General features: G+C 40.8%; 1 pseudogene; it reads left to right on the forward strand.

Annotated features, from left to right (window-relative positions):
- The first annotated feature begins 5,114 nt into the window (after positions 1–5,114).
- On the forward strand, positions 5,115–7,325 carry LOC102408628 (annotated as a pseudogene).
- The last annotated feature ends 8,005 nt before the right edge of the window (positions 7,326–15,330 follow it).

Genomic DNA, 15,330 nt, shown 5'->3' on the forward strand with positions numbered 1-15,330 from the left:
CCTGATACAGACTCAAGAATATTTTGTACTGAAGCTCATATCTCAAAAAAATAAAAGAATACTTTGTTACCTAAATAGTGAAGTTTCATCACTTTAATATTCTTATTTTCAGTATAAAATTGTAGGTTCCAAAGAGTCAGAGATTTTGTCTTGTTTGTTGTATTCCTAGGGCCTGATATGTAATAGATCTTTCTTTCATTCATTTATGCAACACATTTATTAAGCACCTTCTATGACCCAGCATTGTTGTAGATGTTCAGGATATAACAATAAACAAAACAAAAATCCTTACCCTCAAAGAGCTTACACTGTAGTCAGGGAGACAATAAAGAAGCAAGAAGTATGCTGAGATGTATTATTCAATATCTTTTACAAAAAGATTTAAGAAGTTAAAATCACTGCCAAATATCTAATATACATTAAAATTACACATTCTCAAGTATGTGGCCGAATAAGTTGGCAAAGAAATGAAGTTATGGATAAGTTACAGTTATTGGTGATGATAAGGGCGAGACCATTGAAATGAGTGGCTCAGGTATGATGTAGAATATCATTGGGGGAGAAGCAGTCAATGAACTTGAAACATAAGGTATTGAAGAAATATTGATATCACCAAGAATTCTGATAGTTTTGTCCCTGGAGAGAGTGATAGACAACCAGGATCTAAAATCTTAAAGAAATGAGTAGAAGTAACCTAGGGAAAAAGGCAGTAAATTAAAAGAGGAGCTAGCAAGTGTGTAGTATACAGATCTTCCTCAACTCACAGAGGGGTTATGTCAAACCCATTTTTTGTTAAAAATGCATTCAATATACAACCTACTGAACAACATAGCTTAGTTTAGCCTACCTTAAATGTGCTTAGAACACATTAGCCTACAAGTTAGGCAAAATCATCGAACACAAATTACTTTATAATGTTGACATAAAAAAATGGTCAGCATCACTAATAGAAAAATGCAATTCAAAACTACAATGAGAGGGACTTCCCTGGTGGTCCAGTGGTTAAGAATCTGCTTGCCATTGCAGAGAACACAGGTTCGATACCTGGTCCAGAAGGATCCCACAAGCTGTGGAGCAATTAAGCTTCTGTGCTACAATTACTGAGCCCACACTCTAGAGCCCATGCTCCACCACAAAAGAAGCCATTGCAATGAGAAGGCTGTGCACCACAACGAAGAGTCGCCCCCCCCTTGAGGCAACTAGAGAAAGCCTGTGAAGCACAATAAAACAAAGTATCCCTGAATTGTACTAAAAGTGAAAAACAAATTGATCATATGGGTACAGGATGGTTGTCAGTGTATGACTTGTTTACCCTCTAGATCACATGGCTGATTGGGAGCTGTGGGTCCCTGCACTGCTTCGTATCACAAGAGAGTATTATACCAAATAATGCTAGCCCAGGAAAAGATCAAAATCTAGAATTTGAAATATGGTTTCTACTATATGCATATTGGGGCTTCCCAGGTGGCCCTAGTGGTAAAAAGCCCACCTGCTAATGCAGGTTAGACATAAGAGACATGAGTTTGATTCCTGGATCAGGAAGATCCCCTGGAGGAGGGCACAGCAACCTACTCCAGTATTCTTGCCTGGAGAACCCCATGGACAGAGGAGCCCCAGGCTACAGTCCACAGGGTGACACACAGTTGGACACGACTAAAGAGACTTAGCACGCACACATATGTATAGTTCTTTTGCACCATTGTAAAGTTGAAAAACCAACCATAAGTTATACAGTTCAAAGTTGGGGCTGTGTGTAGTCTGATAACTTATGCTTTTTAAAAGAAATTTATTTTGGCTATGCCAGGTCTTCGTTGCTGTGTCAGCTACTCTCTAGTTGCAGTTTGAGTGCTTCTTATTGCGATGGCTTCTCTTGTTGTGGAGCTCAGACTCTAGGGCCCATGGGCTCAGTAATTGCAGCTCCCAGGCTCTAGAACACAGGCTCAACCATTGTGGCACATGGACCTAGCTGCTCCATAGCACGTAGGATCTTCCCAGATCAGGGACCAAACGCATGTCTTCTGAATTGGCAGGAGGATTCTTTACCACTGAGTCACCAGGGAAGTCCAACTTATATAAAGAGGACACCCCATCTCAAGGCCCCATAGTCCCAAAGACTGTAGGAGAATAGTTACATTCAAGAAGGCTGCGGGGAAACACTGCCATCAAAGGAGAGCCAGATTTCACTTAGAGCACTAAGGTGAAGGAAATGTTCAGAAAAGAGATTGAGAAGTAAGTGATTTTGCAGACATTTGATCTTGAGTTCAGTTGTGAAAGGATTTCAGAATTTAGGAAGGGGTGTAAAATAAAGTTTGAAGCGATGATATGCAGACTGTAGGAATTTTAGAGATCAGGATATAAAGGCATGGCTGGGAAATCCTGGATTCTAATGATAACTGACTGAACAGGGATAAAGGGCATAATGATCTTAAGGGAGATAGTGTTAGAGAAGCTGTGAATGTTGAGTAAAATGGGGACTTTTTGCCAGGACATGCACAGTTCTGGGATTCCTACTTGACTGCTGCTGACAGAGGTCAGCAGGAAAACATGCAGAAGCTGTTCTTACCCTGAGGATACTGACTCCCTCATTTTTAAAAAAAATAAGGTTTTGGGAATTCCCTGGTGGCTTCGTGGTTAGGCTTCCAGGCTTTCATGGCTGTGGCCTGGGTTCAGGCCCTGGTCGAGGAACTGAGATCCCACAAGTGACATGGCACAGCAAAAATAAAAAAATTAAAATGTACAAATCTGAGTCCCTCTTGACTTATCAGGAAACTCTACTCCACGCTTAAAGAGGGATATTTTTAATTCCTAGCCCATGGGTCACTCTCTTGATCGCTGCAGTTGCCAACAGCATCTGGTTTTATTTCTAGTAGCTTTTTTTTTTGGTCATGCTGTGGGGTATGCAGGATCTTAGTTCCCAACCAAGCATCAAACCTGTGCCCCCTACAGTGGAAGTGTGGAGTCCTAACCAATGGACCACCAGGGAAGTTCCTATTTCTAATAGCTTTATATTGATTCTTGCTCAATAAATAATTTGTTTAAAGAGTGTGTCATGTGCCAGATCTGTGAGGGAAATAATTTTTTAAAAGATCTTTTAAGTCCTTATTCTTGACCTCTTTGAAGCATCTGACGTAACTGATCAATCACCCCTTTTTCTTGAAATGGCTCCCTTCTAGTTCTTTTCAATCTCTGTGACTGATGACTGACTGGTCCTTCTCTGTCCTTCACTGACTCTCTGCTGTCCTCTAAAATATAAGTGGTCTCCTAAATTCTACTCTGGAGCTCTCCATTCCATCACTCATTCAGTTCAGTTCAGTTGCTCAGTCGTGTCCGACTCTTTGCAACCCCATGAATCGCAGCACGCCAGGCCTCCCTGTCCATCACCAACTCCTGGAGTTCACTCAGACTCATGTCCATCGAGTCAGTGATGCAATCCAGCCATCTCATCTTCTGTTGTCCCCTTCTCCTCCTGCCCCCAATCCCTCCCAGCATCAAAGTGTTTTCCAATGAGTCAACACTTTGCATGAGGTGGCCAAAGTACTGGAGTTTCAGCTTCAGCATCATTCCTTCCAAAGAAATCCCAGGGCTGATCTCCTTCAGAATGGACTGGTTGGATCTCCTTGCAGTCCAAAGGACTCTCAAGAGTCTTCAACACCACAGTTCAAAAGCATCAATTCTTCAGCGCTCAGCTTTCTTCACAGTCCAACTCTCACATCCATACATGACCACTGGAAAAACCATAGCCTTGACTAGACAGACCTTTGTTGGCAAAGTAATGTCTCTGCTTTTGAATATGGTATCTAGGTTGGTCATAACTTTCCTTCCAAGGAGTAAGCATCTTTTAATTTCATGGCTGCACTCACCATCTGCAGTGATTTTGGAGCCTAAAAAAATAAAGTCTGACACTGTTTCCACTGTTTCCCCATCTATTTCCCATGAAGTGGTGGGACCAGATGCCGTGATCTTCGTTTTCTGAATGTTGAGTTTTAAGCCAACTTTTTCACTCTCCCCTTTCATTTTCATCAAGAGGCTTTTGAGTTCCTCTTCATTTTCTGCCATAAGGGTGGTGTCATCTGCATATTTGAGGTTATTGATATTTCTCCTGGCAATCTTGATTCCAGCTTGTGCTTCTTCCAGCCCAGCGTTTCTCATGATGTACTCTGCATATAAGTTAAATAAGCAGGGTGACAATACACAGCCTTGACGTACTCCTTTTCCTATTTGGAACCAGTCTGTTGTTCCATGTCCAGTTCTAACTGTTGCTTCCTGACCTGCATACAGATTTCTCAAGAGGCAGGTCAGGTGGTCTGGTATTCCCATCTCTTTCAGAATTGTCCACAGTTTATTGTGATCCAAGTCAAAGGCTTTAGTGTAGTCAATAAAGTAGAAATAGATGTTTTTCTGGAACTCTCTTGCTTTTTCCATGATCCAGCGGATATTGGCAATTTGATCTCTGGTTCCTCTGCCTTTTCTAAATCCAGCCTGAATATCTGGAAGTTCTCAATTCATGTACTGTTGAAGCTTGGAGAATTTTGAGCATTACTTTACTAGCATGTGAGATGAGTGCAATTGTGCCGTAGTTTGAGCATTCTTTGGCATTGCCTTTCTTTGGGATTGGAATAAAAACTGACCTTTTCCAGTCCTGTGGCCACTGCTGAGTTTTCCAAATTTGCTGGCATAGTGAGTTCAGCACTTTCACAGTATCATCTTTTAGGATTTGAAATAGCTCAACTGGAATTCCATCACCTCCACTAGCTTTGTTCATAGAGATGCTTCCTAAGACGCACTTGACTTCTCATTCCAGGATGTCTGGCTCTAAGTGAGTGATCACACCATCATAGTTATCTGGGTCATTAGGATTTTTTTGTATAGTTCTTCTGTGTATTCTTGCCACCTCTTCTTAATATCTTCTGCTTCTGTTAGGTCCATACCATTTGTGTCCTTTATTGTGCCCATCTTTGCATGAAGTGTTCCCTTCATGTCTCTAATTTTCTTGAAGAGACTTCTAATCTTTCCTGTTCTATTGTTTTCCTCTATTTCTTTGCATTGATCACTGAGGAAGACTTTCTTGTCTGTCCTTGCTACCTTAGAACTCTGCATTCAGATGGGTATATCTTTCCTTTTCTCCTTTGCCTTTGCTTCTCTTCTTTTCTCAGATATTTGTGAGGCCTCCTCAGACAACCACTTTGCCTTTTTGCATTTCTTTTCCTCAGGGATGGTTTTGATCACCACCTCCTAAACAATGTCAGGAACCTGTTCTTTTTATTAGGAGGCAGCTATTCCAGTTTTTCCACTATCCTGCTACTCCTTTTGTTTTTTGTTTACTTTCCCCTTGTTTAGACAGTGGCAGCAGCCCTCAAGATATTTGACTGGCTGATCTGAGCCCACAGGTGAAGTTGGATCCAGCCCTGCCTGAGGGGACTTGGCAGCCATGGAGGACAGTGTCTATGAGCACCCAGACCAAAGTCCTAAGGAGCAGATGGAGCTGGAGAATGTCTCATTGTTGATGCAGAAGCTGCTGCTGGAGATCCACCACCTGTGGTAGGAGCTCAATGAAGCCATGAGCGAGGGCGCCTGGAGGCCATTGAGGGCAGTGAGTCCTTGCAATAGGATCAGAACATGGCAATAGTTAGAAAGAACTTCAACAAGGACCCCAAGAAGGGGGATTAAGTTCTTGGTGGAGAACAAACTTCTCCAGTGCACACCCCCAAGGGGTCAATTCCTGTTTCCTGTTCAAGGGCAAGGGCCTGAACAAGACAGTCACGGGGACTACTTAGGGGAGAGGGAAGACCTGAACCTACCATTGCTCCATACCTTCATGGATCTGCATGACTGGTGAGGCCCTCAGGCAATTTCTATGGAGCTTACTGTCTCCCCAGAGAGGGCTAGAAGATTGATCAGATGATGGAAGCCTTTGCCTGTGGATACTGCAGATGCCACCCTGGGATTATCCAGTCCACAGATGCCTGCTATGTACTGTCCTTCACCAGAGATAATGCTGAACACCAGCCTTTACAGTCCCAACATCTGGAACAAGCCAGGCTTGGAGCACTTTGTGGCTATGAACCAGCACAAGTAGGGTGGGACCTGCCTAAGGAGCTGATCTGGAACTTCTAGGACCACACCCAAAATGAGCCCTTCAAGAGCCTGAGGATGATCAGGAATGATAATCTGAAATTCTTCAACCAGTGCCCTGACACTGACTCCTTAAACTGGGGCGGGGGAAGTGGGCCAGGTGAAAATGTGGAAGCAGCACTGGTTAATCCTCAGAGACAATTGCCTCTACTATTTTGAGTATATGATGGATAAGGAGTCCAGAGGAGTCATGCCCCTGAAGAATCTGAGCATCAGAAAGATAGGTGACAGCCAGAAATGTAACTACTTTGAGCTTTATATTTGCAATAACAAGAAGCAGTTCATAAAAGCCTGCGAAACAGAGGCAGATGGTTGGATGGCTGAGGGAAACCACGTGGTGTGCTTGATCTTGGCCCTATGCAGGAATGGACCAGCGGATCCAGTCTATCCAGGCAGCTGTGAACATGGGCCCCTTCCAGAGTTGTTGGCGGCAAGGAAGAAGTGGATTTCTGTTAACAAAAACCATTAAGAGCCCTGCCCCTTTGTACCCACTCCATTATTTAGTACAGAACTGCCTAACCCAGTGGCTGACTGGGCCCTGCAACTGTGGATCCTGGTGCCCTATTTAGAAAACTGTTCATCCTAGCACCTCGCTCTGATTTGTAATCAACATGCAGTTAGTAATCATTAATTATTTAAACATCAAACAATAAACAAAAAAGTAGGAGAGTTCCTACTTGGTGGGGTGGTTATTCTAAATAACACATTAGCAAAGAGAATCCATCAGTGTGCAAAAGAATAATACCCTACAACTAACTCAAGATTATTTTTGGAATGCAGGGGTGGTTTAATATTAAGGAAACCAATTACTATAATTTATTATGATTGTATTAGGATTATTATTAATGAAAGCTGAAAAACTTTTCACAAGTCAGTGTTTATGCATAACAATATAAATAATAAATCTAAGTAAATAAGAATTCAAGGAAACAATTTAAACAAAAGCTATGTTATATCCAAACAAATTGCAAATATTATCCTAAATGGTAAAACACTACAGCAATGTTTAAATCATAAACTAGTTGGGATGCCCCATTACCATTTATTGTGTAATTTTAATCAAAATTACAGAAGAATGTGGTTTAAAAGAGTCATTCAGTCCTGTATGTTATGAAAAAATAACCAGCCCCAACAGCCTTACTCCCCATTTCCACTCAGAGACATATCTTATAAAGGTAATAGAAACATATAGAAATCAATATCTTTTCTCTCTTTTAGCAATAGGCACCTGGGAAACCACCATAGACTGCTGATGAAGAAGGAGCTATGCCAGAAAAGTGCCAGGACTACTGCTCTGGCCAACATAAAGTAACAGGGATCTAATCTAATCATACTAGACTATATATGAAACAATTGTTTTCAAGACATTGAACATCAGGTAACAAAGGCTAGTGATTACTTAAAAATGACAGACCAATGAAGTGAACCCTAAGATTGTCTCCGTTTAATGCCTAGAGAGAAGTTCCAGGTCATGGCACAAGGAGGAAGAATCTAGGAGGAGCCTGGCCATTACCCTGAGTAAAGGAGATGGATGAGTAAATTGATGCTTTTGAGAACTGATGCTTTTGAACTATGGTGTTGGAAAAGACTCTTGAGAGTCCCTTGGACTGCAAGGAGATCAAACCAGTCCATCCTAAAGGAAATCAGTCCTGGATATTCATTGGAAGGACTGATGCTGAAGCTGAAGCTCCAATACTTTGCCCACCTGATGCAAAGAACTGACTTACTGGAAAAGACCCTGATGTTGGGAAAGATTGAAGGCATGAGCAGAAGGGGACGACAGAGGATGAGATGGTTGGATGGCATCACCGCCTTGATGGACATGAGTTTGAGCAAGCTCTAGGAGATAGTGATGGACAGGGAAGCCTGGAGTGCTGCAGTGTATGGGGTCACAAAGAGTCGGACACACTGAGTGACTGAATTGAACTGAAAGGAGATGGAGGCCAAGGTATCATGGGATAAAGTATCAGAAAAGAGAGAGATACACACTGAGAGATTTCTAGAAATCTTTAGGGGTTCCCTCTTAGGTCTTTTCCTTAGTATTGTTTAGTGCATATACGTGAGAAAAGAACCTTTAGAGTGGGGAAAGAACCACCTGAAACAAAGAGAGCAATCTTTGAATGTAAGATAAGATCAAGAATAATGCTTATTCCCACTAGTTGAAAACCTCATAAATGATTGAGTAAGTGTACTTAGAAGAGTTTGCTTCAGTACTGGGAAAAAATTAGCCCTAGACCAAACTCTGCCCTGGCCTCATCTAACAAAGTTAAAAGTAAGACCTGAAAGAATCAAACTGTTTGCAAGTAATTTAACTGCACCTCAGAAAAAAAATCTCAAGAATGTTTATAGAAATACAAAAATAACCACAATCCAACAAAGTAATATTCATGTCAGAGTACTCAATCAAAAATTAACATAAGGGCCTCCTTGGCGGCTCAGTACTAAAGAATCTGCCTGCCAATGCAAGAGACAATTTCAAACCCTGGTTGGGGAAGATTCCACGTGCCGCAGAGCAACTAAGCCCAAGCGCCACAACTACTGAGATTATGAGCTGCAACCTCTGAGCCTGTGTGTGGCAACTATTGAAATCCTTGTGCCTAGAGCCTGTTCTCCTCAAAAGAGAAGCCACTGCAATGAGAAGCTCATACACAACGAAGAGTTCCACTCACCACAACTGTAATATTGCAAATGATGCTGCCAACAAGGGGTTAAATTCCAAAATATACAAACAGCTCATACAACTCAGTATCAAAAAAACAACCCGATCAAAACAATGGGCAGAAAACCTAAACAGACATTCCCCAAAGAAGACATACAGATGGTCCACAGGCACATGGAAAGATGCTCAGTATTGCTAATTGTCACCTCACACTAGAGAAAGCCCATGTGCAGTAATGAAGACCCAGCACAGCCATAAATAACAAAAGTATTATTTTTAAAAAATGACTGCCAATGTAGGGGACATGGGTTCATCCCTAGTCTGGGAAGATCCCACAGGCCACGTGTGCTAAACCTGTGTGCTACAGCTACTGAGCCCATGCACTCTAGAGCCTGTGCTCTGCAGCGAGAGAAGCTCATGCACCACAGCAAAGAGTAGCTCCCACTTGCTCCAACTAGAGAAAGCCCACATGTGGCAATGAAGATCAGCACAGCCAAAAAAAAAATTTTTAGAAGAATGATTGTTTAAAAAAATACACACACCCTAGTGTTCATAGCAGCACTGTTTACAATAGCCAAGACATGGAAGCAACCTACATCAACAGGAAACTGTGACAAGGTTAGGATGACAAGACTTTTCTTTTAAAAAAATAACACAATATAAAATTTACTTTTTTAATCATTTTTTTTAAATGTACAGTTTAGTGGGATTATGCTCTTGTCATTTTACAACATTACCACCATCCATCTCCAGAACTTTTTCATATTCCCCACCTGAACTTCTGTACCCATTAAACACTAATTCTCCCTTCGTTTCTCCCCCAACCTCTGGAAACCACCATTTTGTTTTCTGTTTTTGTGAATTTGACTAATCTAGGTACTTCATATAAGTGAAATCATATGCATTAATATTTGTCTTTTTTGACTGGCTTATTTCACTTAGCTTAATGTCGAGGTTTACTCTTATAGCATGTATCAGACTTTCTTCCTTTTAAGGCAGAATAATATTCCATTATACGTATATGCTGCATTTTGCTTTTTCCTTCATCTCCAAGGGACACTTAGGTTGTTTCTTCATTTTGACTATTGTGAATAATGCTGCATGGGTGTATAGAAGTCTCCAAGGTCCTGATTTTGACTGGAGTATATACCCAGAGTGGACCTGCTAGATCACATAGTAATTCTATTTTTGATTTTTTGAGAATTGCCATGCCATTTTCTGTAGCAGTTGAAGTACTGTATAGTACCATGAACAGAGCACAGGTGTTTCCATTCTTCACATCCTCACCAACACTTGTCATCTATTTTATTTTTTGATGGTAGCCATTCTAATGCTAGTGAGGTGGTATCTCATTGCAGTTTTGATTTGCATTTCCCTAATGATTTGTGATGTTGAGCATCTTTTCATGTGCTTATTGGCTATTTGAATAACCTCTTTGGAGAAATGTCTATTCAAGTCCTTTGCCCACTAAGTTGTAGTTATTTGTACATTGTAGATATTAACCTATTATAACCCCAAAATTGTCATTTGCAGGTACTTTCCCCCAACTTCTGAGTTGTCTTTTTACTCTGTTGATTTATGTCCTTTGATAGAATTTTTAAATTTTGGTGAAATCTAATTTATCTAATTCCTTCTTTTGTTGCTTGTGCTTTTGTTGTCTAATAAATCATTGCCAAATCCAAGAACATGAAGATTTCCCCATTTTCTTCTGAGAGTTCTATCATTTTAGGTCTTACATTTAGGTCTTTGATCCATTTGTAGTTATTGTTTATTTTATATATATATATATTTGGCCACACCATGAGGCTTGTGGGATCTTAGTTCCCTGACCAGGGGACCGAACCTAGGCTCATAGCAGTGAGAGTGCTGACTCTTAACCACGAGACTGCCAGGGATTTCCTGGTAGTTAATTTTTGTATATGGGGGTAAAATAAGGGTCCAGCTTCATTCTTTTGCATGTGGATATCTAGTTTTCCTGACACAATTTGTTGCAAAGACCAAGTTACTTTTTTAAAATTAATTTTTGGCTGCACTGCGTGGCTTGCAGGATGTTAGTTCCCCAACCAGGAATTGAGCCCATGCCCTCGGCAGTGAGGATGTAGAGTCCTAACTACTGGACCACCTGGGAATTCCTTTTTTTTTTTAAACATGACTGAATGAATAGCTGTGTCATTCATTAACTGTATTAGCAGGAAATACATAAAGGAAAATTTTGACAGACTAGATAATGTTAAGAAAGCTAATTTGAAGAAAGACAAATGCAGCCATGCATGAAGTGTCCGTCCACTGGACTTAGCAACTAGGTGCTCTGGATGAGTTGGAGAAGGAAATGGCAACCCACTCCAGTGTTCTTGCCTGGAGAATCCCAGGGATGGGGGAGCCTGGTGGGCTTCCGTCTATGGGGTCGCACAGAGTCGGACACGACTGAAGCGACTTAGCAGCAGCAGGAGCAGCCCTGGATGAGAAACAGTTCCTGGAGAAGTAGAGATAAAAGGAAGACAACAGTGGACTGGGAAGGGAATGAATACATCTATCATCATAGATAAATCTTGGAAAGTAAGTTGAAAAGCAATTTACATGAAGATATGTAATATACAATACAATTTTATTTAAAGTTTTAAATTTGCAGAACACTAACTTTTTTGGCATATTATAAATGTATGTTAAGAATAGGAACTCATGTATAGGAATTTAAAAAATCAATTTTGGGGATTTCCCTATCAGCCCAGTGGTTAAGAGTGTGTCTCCCCAAAGCAGGGGGTCATTAGTTTGATCCCAGATTGGGGAACAAAGAGCACAAATGCTGCACAGCATGGCCTAAAAAAGCAAAATAAAATAATCAATTTTTAAGTGAATGGGGCTTCCCTTGTGGCTCAGTGGTGAAGAATTGGCCTGCCAGTGAAGGAGACACAGGTCCAATCCTTGATCAGGGAAGATCCCACTAAGCCCCTGAGCCACAACTACTGAGCCCATATACCCTAGAGCCAGTGCTCTGCATCACGAGAAGCCACTGCCATGGCTTCTGCCTGCGAACCGCAGCTACAGAGTAGCTCCTGCAACTAGAGAAAAGCCCGTGCAGAAGTGAAGACCCAGCGCAGCCAAAAATAAAGAAAAAAATTTAAGTGAATGGCTGAAATGTGAAACCTAGCTAAGTAAATAAACTGGCCCATTAGGAAGCTTTTCATTTTTCATTAAAAAAAAAGTTTATTTTTACCTTTGATTGCATTGGGTCTTCGTTGCTGCGTTCAGGCTTTCTCTAGTTGTAGTGCCTGGGCTTCTCATTGCAGTGGCCTCTTGCTGTGGAGCACAGGCTCTAGGCATGCGGTCTTCAGTTGCTGTAGCATGTGGGCTCAGTAGCTGTGGCACATGGGGTGCGTGGAACCCTCCAGGACCAGGGATCGAACCTGTGTCCCCTGCATTGGCAGGAGGACTCTTATCCACTGTGCCACCAGGAAGGTCCTCATTTTTTATTTTTATTATATGTATTTTTGATTGTGCTGGGTCTTTGTTGCTGAGCACAGACTTTCTCTAGCTTCAGCGAGTAGGGGCTACTTTTTTTTGCAATGGTGTGGGCTTCTCATTGCAGTGGCTTCTCTTATTGCAGTGTGTGGGCTCAGTAGTTGCAGCACATGGACTTAGTTGCTCCATGGCACGTGGAATCTTCCTGGACGAAGGATTGAACCCCTGTCCCCTGCATTGGCAGGCAGGTTCTTATCCACTGTAACACCAGGAAAATACTTTTAATTTTAAATCAGAAGGGTGATTTAGTAAATAACCTGTGCCAATTTCAAATTCTTATCAAATGCTTCTAACATTCTAAATATGTTTTGGGAGTATTAGGTCTACTGTTACAGATGGAAGCAGCTATTACTTGAGATTTCACTGATATGTGGCCTATTGAGTATTTGAACGTAAGTATTTAATCAGTTTGAGAATAGGAAGGAACAATTTCTCTTTAAAAGGTTTATCGAAACTATACATCCCCTAATTTGAGAACTAAAAATTTAATCATTTGGTAGCAGAGGAGGTTAGTTGTACATTTTAAGGGTAGTAGATAAAAAATGGTTGAAGGAATTATAGGCATTCCTAATTTTATTTGCTTTGCAGACACCGTGTTTTTTACAAGTTGAAGGTTTGTGGCAACCCTGCGTCGAGTGTCTATTGGCGCCATTTTGCCAACAGCACTTGCTCCCTTCATGTCTATCTCACATTTTGGTAACTCTCACAATATTTCAAACTTTAAAATTACTATATTTTTAATGGTGATCTGTGATCTTTGATGTTACCACTGTAATTGTTTTAGGACATCATTAACCATGCCTGTATAAGATGGTGAACTCGACCACTGACCAGCCATCTCTTTCTCTCTCTCCCCTCAAGCTTCTCTATTTCCTGAGACACAAGGATACTGAAATTAGGGCTAATTAATAACCAAACAATGGCCTCTAAGTGTTCAAGTGAAAGGAAGGGACTCACATCTCTCATTTTAAAACAAGAGCTAGAAATGATTAAACTTAGTGAGGAAGCCATGTCAAAAGCAGAGATAGGCTGAAACTAGGTCTAAATTACACCAAACAATTGGCCAAGTTGTGAATGCAACAAAAAATTTCTTGAAGTAAATTAAAAGTGCTACTTCAGCAACACACAAGGGAAAGCGAAAACAGTCTTATTGCTGATAAAGAGAATTTCTAGTGGTTTGTATAGAAGATCAAGCCAGTCACAACATTCCCTTAAACAGAAGCCTAATCCAGAACAAGGCCCCAGCTCTCTTAGATTTGATGACAGTAGAGAGGTGAGGAAGCTGCAGAAGGAAAATCTGGTAAAAGCTGCAGAAGGAAAAGCTGGTAAAGTTGGTTCATGAGATATAAGAAAGTAGGCCATGACATAAAACTGCAAGATCAAACAAGTGTTGTGTAGAAGCTGCAGCAAGTTCTCCAGAAAATCTAGCTTATATAATTAATAAAAATGGCTACACTACACAACAGATTTCAGTAAAGAGACTATTCAGGACTTTCATAGGTAGAAAGGTCAATACCTGGCTGAAAAGCTTCAGTGGACAAGCTGACTTTCTCATTAGGGGATAGTGCAGCTGGTGACTCCAAATTGAAGCCAGTGCTCATTTATCAACCATTCTGAAAATCGTAGGGCTTTTAAAAATGCTAAGTCTATGCTGCCTTTGCTCTGTAATTGGGACAACACAGTCTGGGTAATAATAGCATATCTGCTTACAACAGGGTTTACTGAATATTTTAAGCCCACTGTTGAGACTTAACTGTCAGAAATAAGGATTCCTTTCAAAATATTATGGCTCATCAACAATGCACCTGGTCATCCAAGAGCCCTGAAAGATGTACAGTGAAATTAATGTTGTTTTTGAACATATCCCTGATGCAGTTCAGCAATCAAGAAGTAATTTCAAGTCTTATGACTTAAGAAAGAAATACATTTCGTAAGGCTGCCATGATGATTTCTCTGATAAATCTAGGCAAAGTAAATTGAAAACCTTCTGGATAAGATGCACCATTCTAGAAGCCATGAACATTAGTGATTCAAGGGGTCAAAACATCAGTATTAAGAGTTTGGAAGAAGTTCATTCTAGCACTCTTGAATAACTTTGGGGGTTCAAGATTTCAGTGGAGGAAGTAACTGCTGATGTGGAAATAGGAAGAGAACTAGAAATTAGAAGTGGAACCTTAAGATATAACTGCAATCTCATGATAAAACTTGAATGGATGAGTTGATTTTTATGGATGAACAAAGTAGTTTCTTGAGATGGAATCTACTCTTGGTGAAGATGCTGTGAAGATTATTGGTATGATGACAAAGAATTTAGAATATTACATAAACTTAGTTGATATGGCAGTAGCAGGGTTTGTTAAGAGTGACTTCAATTTTGACAGAAGTTCTTCTGTGGTTAAAAACACTATCAAACAGCATTGCAGGGACTTCCCTGGTGGTCCAGTGGCTGGGACTCCACGCTCCCAATGCAGGTGGCCAAGGTTTGATCCCTGGTTGGGTAACTAGATCCTATATGCCACAACTGAGTTTGCTGGCAGCAACAAAGATTGAAGATCCCAAGTTGCTGGCACAACCAAATAAATAGTAAAACAAATGTTAAAAACAAACAAACAAACTTAAAAAAACCAGCATTGCAGAAATTGTTCTTTAAAGGAAAAGTCAATCGATATGGCAAACTTCACTATTGTCTTAAATTCCTTGGTGGTCTAGTGGTTGGGACACCAACCTCTCACTGCTAAGACCCAGGGTTCTACCCCTGGTCCAGAATTAAGATACTACACACTGACTTTGAACCAAATGGCATGGCCATAAAAAAAAAAAGTTACTCTCAATCTTCAGAAACTCCCACCTGATCAGTCGGTAGCCATCAAGACTTCCACCAGTTAAAAAAAAAACAACCTGGTAAGTCCTACGTAACTTTTATATGCACTAGAAAAAAAATTCATGACTCACTGTATTGTGTGGTAGTATGGAACTGAACCCACAATATCTTTGAGGTATGCCAGAGATTAGCCTTTTTG

The sequence above is a fragment of the Bubalus bubalis genome, chromosome 4 (assembly GCF_019923935.1).
Source record: "Bubalus bubalis isolate 160015118507 breed Murrah chromosome 4, NDDB_SH_1, whole genome shotgun sequence".
NCBI classification, from domain to species: Eukaryota; Metazoa; Chordata; class Mammalia; order Artiodactyla; family Bovidae; genus Bubalus; species Bubalus bubalis.